We start from the raw sequence: 8570 nt of genomic DNA, 5'->3' as shown, positions 1-8570 counted from the left end.
GGCGGTTGTGTGTGGTTTCTTTAAGAGCAAAATAATACCAAATGGTAACAGGAATTATCGATGCACGAGAAATAACAACAGACAACATCGACCACAAAAATACATCTATTGTTGTATTTCTAATAATCCACGATAAAAAATCTTGCAGCATGAAAAAGTATTTTATTGAACGTAATTCTTTTGAGTATGCACTTTTGTTTTTATTCTGTAATTATATTACCACGCGCAGAAATACCTACCACAGAACGTTTGTTTTGAGATGAGCGTACGTGAATCTTGAGGTGTTAAAATCTGTAAAATGAAAATGAACATTGATCAAATCTGCATGGAGATATTCCATGCAAATTTAGAATGAAAGTTTTTTGAGTTTTTCTATATAACACTATCAAAAAGATTAAAATGATGCCAGACCAATCTCAAAACAAAAGAATATGCAGTTAGATTTTGTGATAGAAATTGACAGAAACAGTGATAAGTTGTAGTGGTGAGACAATCTGGTATCTCAAGAGACAACAATATCTTTACAACCGTTAGAAAACACGATCATTCAATTACAGAATAAATCATCTAACGTATAAATCAACAATAGAGGTGGTGTCTGTGATTTTATCGGGAACAATACAAAAGCATTGGGATGGAATTTAAAAAGTAGTTTTTGTTTAGAAGAGAACATTTTGTTATTGGACACTAATTACTGCTTTTCAGAGAAATTAATGATTTCCAAAACATTTAACACTAAAACGAACTATAATTAAAACAGACCATGCGGCTATGATTCAGTAAAACGATATCTGTTTCAGTTTGGGATATGCAAGTTCAGTTTTCAATTTTGAGTGTCGCAAAACATCCTATGACAAAAATCAATCATAGTTAACTGAATTGTTTAAGTCATACATGTTTTGTGGAAAAAAGAAGATGTGGTATGATTGCCAATGAGACAACTCTTCAAAAGAGACCGAATGACAGATAAATTAACAGCTTTATGTTACCGTACGTTACCATATGACTATTGTTATAGTGAGTGACATATGAGCTTACTTTTACATTAACATTTTAACATCTATTTTATAATGACAATATGAAGTCACGTGTCATATCCTTTCTGTTAATAATAGTTGATCATGATCATTCTGTCGTTACTGTTTTGAAACGTTGTATAAGCGTTTGTGTTTTGTATTAGCTTTTAACTTTTTCATATTGTTCTATGTAATTTGATTGATTGATCTTGTAGGTTACATAACGCCATGAATACAATTTAAAAGACATACATTCTAAGATACACAATTTTCGTTAAAATAGCAAAGGAATATGTAATACCGGATACATAGATGCATGTTCGCGTAGAAAATTGTAAAAAGCCAATATAAAACCTCCTAAAACAATCTATTATTATATAAACAAGTTGCTTAGTTCAAAAGAATCCATTCAATGTAAGTACTAAACGTCTTGACAGCGTTTTCTCAATATAACTTTTACAATATAATTCATTGTATTTGGGACGAACTATATAAAGTTAGAAGTTAAGAACATAATCGAAAAATCTACCAGCTCTAAATCACAATATAGATAACTTTTTTTCTAAGAAGTCTATAATTCAGTGTGAGATTAAGACATACTCAGGATCATTTCTGAATTTTGTCCACTGGATCAAATCCCTACTTCATCATAAAAATCCTGACTACTATTTGTTTTTTTACAGGTAATGACATTCCTATACTTTCCTCTTTCGTGCATAAAACATGAAGAAATTATGTGAAAGGTGTTTGCAAAATTAATGCAGATAATACGATCCCTATACTAGGGAGACTATACTTGTCGAAAAAAAAAAGACGAAAACTGTGTTTCATGCATGACTAGTTAGCTGTATTTGTTATAAACCATTTACAACCTATCATTTTTATTTATATTTCAGCTTATTTGCACTATGCTTCTATTTTCGTGCGAGAAAAACGTGTCGTATACACTAAGTTAGTAACCAGTCTGTTATTACACATCCCCCTCAAATGTAAGTTTTATTGGAAAACGCAAAAAAATCTAGATGTACATCCCCCGCAGTAAGCGCATGCTGATTTATTTTTTAATCCTCAAATCGGATTACAAAAAGTACTTGAATTAATGTTAACGTAACATTTGCATTTTTATGCATCATATATCCAAATAAACTATAGTGATTGCTACCAAACTACAAAATATCACTAAATTAAGAAGTAATTATTGATAAACCTAAATCTATATTAAGATATGTATGGTATAAAATGAGTTAAGTTTACGTATATTCATAGTTAATGACACTTTTTGACTTTTTAATTTAATAAAAATTGTAACGTTTATTGTAAAACATTTTTTCAAGTCTATTGGTACATCTGGAGGAGGTTTCAATCAATTCGTTCAACTAGAAACAAATATATATAGTAACATGTCACGCAACAGGTAGTTTTATCTTCAGATTTGACTCCAGCTTCAGGTTGTTGACCATCTCTCTTTCCGACAACTTCCTATTCTAATTACATCAGAAACATGTCACGCGACAAGCAGTTTTATATACAGATTTGACTCCACCTTCCGGTTATTCGGCATCTCTCTTTTCGACAACTTCCTATTCTAATTACATCATAGCCAGCTTCATTTTACTCACTAATGATTGAAGAAAAATCGAAGCGGAAACAAAACATCGTGTGATCTTTCTCATTAGTACCGTCATGAAGTACGTTTATAGCAGTTGAATCAAAAGGTTGAAGGTAGAGCAAGTAAAGTGATGGATGTGTCACAAAGATCATATTTTCTTACAACGCTTAATATACAAATTTGACAGAATAACTAAACTATTTCAGGTATTTTTTCCCCTTTTTTGTTTGACAAAAAACCTTAAGTACACAAATATGTATCCTGTATCATGTTGTCATTGTTTTAATGGAACAAAAAAAGAATCATATCGAAAGTTAAAACGCTTTACCTACTATCTTCTATCATATTTTTTTAACTAGAGTGTTAACCTAAATAAACGTTATTGAACAGTAAACGAAAACTGTTGATTCAAAAATTGCCAACGAAACTCAAGTACTTTGGTTTTTTAATAGACCAAGTTTCGTATTGTTGTTTCAGCATTATCTATTTTAAAATAAGATTAAAATATATACGCCTGGCCAATTGCCTGGGAAAATAAGAACTTGGTACGTTTTAAGTTTAAAACAGTAAAACAAAAATATTGAAATCCACGGCAAATTAACAAGTGAGAGTACTTGAAAAATGACAGTATATAAGTATATCAATTAATTTACTGTATAAAACAATCCCATATTTCTGACTTTGTAATGGTAGTTTTTGAAAACCCATATTTCAGTGTTAACGAATAATATTAGAATGATCGATATAGTGACTGAACTATTAAATTATGGTAAATCCAGGGTGTCTGCTGGTCACGTGTACAACACGAAAAAACATAGATGCAAAAAGTTTTTAAAAAATATGAGACCAACACAAGATTACTATTAATGGCCTTTAAACAAATATAGTTGACTTACCTCAAAATATTGCTTACTTTCTTTCCAAATTAAATCCTAGTTATTGGTTCTTTTTCAAAGTAATATTAAACGAAATAATTAGAAGAAAGAACACTGTTTAACTAGATATGTTCAAATCGAGTAATTTTAAAAACTAGATTGACATCCACACTTCATATGCTGTCAGCTTCAAGAAAAGTTCCTACCACTTGATTCCAATTAATATGTCTTTAATAAAATAAAGGACGGTCGCTTTATTACAGTCGAAAAATTGTGGCTTTTATCGCTAGAATTGGTTTACGCATATCAACTTAATTTTGTCTTAACACACAGTAATAATTTCAATTCCAACCAATTGATGTATTTGTTTTAATCAATGAAAAATATCTCCAATACAAAGTCCTTTGAAATGTCCGGCAGATAAACAATTTGTTCAGGTAAAAGAACTTTCACTATGTTCTTGGGAACAAAGTCTGTCGTGTTCTGTTCATCTTCATTCATTCGAATAACGCAAAACAATAAATTAACTTTCTTCAATTTATACATAATTTAAAGACTTTCTAAATTAAAAGTTGCAATATCGAAGACAGTTGAATTTAATTAGATTAAAATCGTAGAAACAATACGAAGTTATACAGATAAAATTCAATGTAATGACTAATGCCTACAACAAGTTGAGATATGCTAAAATGTGTAATGAGTCTTTAGAACCATTAATAATAAATATTGGGTATGCTATGTCGTTGCATTTATGTGTTAAATTGCAATTTCACAGAGAAAGGTATATACACCATCTCTTTTTATACTTTTTTGCAATAGGTCAATCCAAAAAACTTTAAACCATAATGGGACTTTCCTTTTTGAATACTCTACGGAGTTTGGTATTTTTGTTATCTCACTTTTTGCAAACATCAAATACAAAACGATGTATAATTCTAGCATTTCTAATTAGAAATAAAAGAGTACTAAAATAACTGTTTATGTGATATGCGGGATTTTTTAACGTGTTAGTTCGCATGGTAATATTCCCCTGAAAGACTTGCCACACTACCCGAACACCAATTGTTAAAGTCTTTGGTTTAACTGTTTTCACTGACAAATAGATTTTCTGAAATATGATTTACCAAAGGAAATCCAGGTGTTTGTGCAGCCCCGTTTGTTTTAGGTTGGAAAGACACATTTTCCGGTCACTCAATGGAGGACATTAAAACAAATAGACTAATAAAAATACTGAACTCCGAGGAAAATACAAGACGGAAAATCTTTTATCAAATAGTATAATAAACACCTCAAACTCATCAAACGAATAGAAAACAAATGTCTCACTACTGACTTGTAACAAGTATTTCTGTTTCCATACATATTTTATAATGCAATTTTCTTATCACGCACATATTAGTAGTTTCACGGTTTGCTATTGACCATGTACGATTTATGTGGGTTCAATAAATTCTAAATAGGATGAGAACGAAGCTCCATATACAACTTACTGACATCTGTTGTCTGGGCGAAACTTTCAAAATTTTTTCCCAATAATGCCAGGTTGTTTTTAACAAGGAACGAATTACTTACCGTGTGTTTATACTAACCATGTCTAGATTCATTCGTGTCAATCTGATGAGGGTAGACCAGAGTTGGTAACATGCAAATGGAGGCGATGCACGCGGTGCAAATTTTAAAAAAGATATATATTAATTTCCAGTTAAACTGTACTAACGCACTATGGCCTTTCACGATTTTGACTGTCCTCTTTCGTCCGTTTTTGTTTGACGATTATATTGTTCTTGACTTCTTAACGTTTGTTTCATATGTACATTAATGTTCGTTCAAAAAACACGTTGTGCATACAGAATATAATTTCTTACCACTTATTAACTCATTGTAAAATATATTTCATCTAAGGTATTTAGCATACGCTTTCGTATTGGTATGTTGTTGTGTGTACTGTGCAGGAGCAATGATAATCAACTTTAGTAATCTGGTAAATTCATTTTAAGCATACAAATAAAAATAAAAAAACCTGAGGGAGTCGCATTTATTCAAAACCTTTTCATCAGAATATCCCACTTAATTTTAAAACGAAAAGGAATACGTCGATTTCATTTGAAATAAAAATATACAACTTATTTCACATTTGCTAAACGCATATGGTGGCTATACCTTCGGCAGGTGTGGTTGTTTAACTTCATACATTATATTTATACCTCAATGAACCAAATCGGATTGTTAATACATTTTGTAAGACACATTATAGATAAAGGCAACAGTAGAATACCGGAGTTCAAAAGTCATTAATCGTTGGAGTGAAAATAAATCCGAGATAAACTAAAACCGAGGAAACACATCAACAATAAGAAAAAACAAAGGAACAACAGGAACACTGAACTGCAGCAAAAAAAAAACCACAAACGCCGACATACATAGAAACGAACTATTTGATAACAACTGCATTATTCCCGACTTGGTACAGGACATTTTAGGTAAAATGGGTGGGTTGAACCTGGTTTTATAGTTAGCCAAACCTTTCGCTTTATGACAATGTTGAATAATAATAGATTATTGATTTACAATTGTATGCTTTAAAAATAAAATGTTAAAATATACTGGATGAAATCTGTAGTTATTTAAAAAATTCAAAGTTCTAAAATTTATTCATAACTATGTCAATATCAATGAAAATTCATGTTAACATCATTGAACATAGGCGTGTTGACAACTGGTGATAAGAAACATACCATAATCGCAAACAAGGTTGGAAATTGTGTATACAAAATGCTGAATATATTCGTATCAAATTCCTGATGCTGTAGAATTATCATCAAATTTGCCGTTATAACTTTTTGTTTCGAAAGATTCTTAAAAAAAATAGCACAGCTTTGTATACTTATTTCACAAGGTAGTGCTCTATATAGAAGTTCTCAATTCGAAATTAAAGACATCCCTTTTCTTTTCTTCAACCTTAGCTAGACGCTGTGTTTTCACTTTTTTTTTCGCACTAATCGCAAAAAGTAAAGTTAAGAATTATCGTTATTTTTAATGTCCATGTGATTGATAAAAAATAGTTTGTAAAACAAGTTATTTGTAAAGTGCTGTTTTCATTGTGATTAATCAGTCCTTTAAATTCAAACCTTGAAGAAGTTGCTCCAATTTGAATATACAAAACAATTTAGAATAACTAACTCTGCCTTTTTTTCCATTTCTTCACCAAATAGATACATTAGTTTGCAAAGTTGGAGACGGTAATTTGGATCGATATCATGTTTGTCAAAATAAAACAAATCTATATTAAAAATTTCTCCATTCAAACTAATGGTTTTTATGTTAGTGGTATAGAAGTTAATAGAGTTCTATTTAATGGGATGGTTTGTAATTTCAATAGAATGATTTAGTTTCAATAAAATAAAACTATAAACGATCCTCAAAGACACAAGCGTCAATGTCTGTGTTGTCTTTGTACTATCCACATTCATGTTGAAATTATTCAGTGTTTTGCGCTTTATGTCTATGTTATGTTTTGACTTTTTAAGCATAACATTGAACACAAGGCACTCATCAGATAACTTAAAAGAAAAAGTGGGATGCAACAGATTGAGATAACCATCATAAAACAACCTCAACAAAACAAAAGGTTTCAAAATTTGAAGAAAAAAAACAGATTGTATAAAGTTTGTCAACCATATAACTCGTCGTGTGTTATTCTCAATTTTCACAACATTTTTTATTTTATTTCTTCATCGACAGAAAAAAACTTTGAAATTCGTTCACTCTAGACAGTCAAATTGTTAATTGCAACAAACATTAAGGCTTCTGCCACATTTAGAGCAGGATCTGCTTACCCTTCAGGAGCACCTGAGATCACCACTATTTTTGGTGAGGTTCGAGTTGCTTAGTCTTTAGTTTTTCTATGTTGTGTATTGTGTTCTATTAGTTTTCGCTTATCTTTTTCTTTTTTAGTCATGGCTTTGTCAGTTTATTTTCGATTTATGAGTTTGACTGGTATCTTTCGTCCCTATTATGAACCATGGCTATAAGAACTGTAAAACACATCTTACACAAGTACAAAGTTATTCATCTGAGGATCTTTAAATCTGATACTCATATAAATAGAGTTTGAAAAAAATTTGCTGTTTATTTTTTCACGCTGCTTGTTAAATATAATATTTGATATACGTCTTTTTTCATAATAGCTAAGGTTATCAGGTGCAGATCCATGTCAAAAGCGCATAAAGCATCGTAATAAAAAGTAAGATAACAAAAATACTGAACTCTGAAGAAAATTCAAAACGGAAAGTCAAATAGCTAAAACAAAAGATAAGACACATCAAACGAATGAACAACATCTGTCATATTCCTGTGTTGGTGCATGCATTTTCAAATGTAAAAAATGGTTGATTGAACCTGGTTTTATAGCGCCAAACCTCTCACTTGTATGGCAGTCGCATAAAATTCAAAGTTAAGTGGTTATCTGTCCTAAATAATAATGGAGAGGATAATCATGAAAATCTTAAAGGAGAAATACTTTTCTGTTCAAGTTGTTTTTTTAATACGCCATTTGAACTAACATGTTAACGCGATCTGCAATCAACATTTACAAAATAAAAAAAAATGGCTGTGTATTTAAAAAAAATAGCTTCTTTGCTAAAGTATTGTGAAATGTGTTTTAAAATAAATCCATTTCAAAATTCTTGTTTGCAATCTATAGGACATAATTCCGTGAAAAATCGGATATTTCAATACTTTAAAAAGACGTGAAAAAAAATGAAAAAAAAATAATAACAGACATATTTTTTTCCACCTGATAAGTTCAGCCTTTTTCAACTGATTTTTATAGTTCGTTCTTATGTTGTAGTGTTATACAACCGTCCCAGGTTAGGGAAGGGTTGGGATTCCGCTAATATGTTTAAACCCGCCACATTATGAATGTATGTGCATGTCCCAAGTCAGGAGCCTGTAATTCAGTGTTTGTCGTTTGTTTATGTGTTACATATTTGTTTTTTTTTTTATTTTTTATATATAAATAAGGCCGTTAATTTTCTCGTTTGAATTGTTTTACATTGTCATTTCGAGGCC

Source organism: Mytilus edulis, chromosome 10 (assembly GCF_963676685.1).
Source record: "Mytilus edulis chromosome 10, xbMytEdul2.2, whole genome shotgun sequence".
Classification (NCBI taxonomy): domain Eukaryota; kingdom Metazoa; phylum Mollusca; class Bivalvia; order Mytilida; family Mytilidae; genus Mytilus; species Mytilus edulis.
This window is presented reverse-complemented; position numbering follows the sequence as displayed.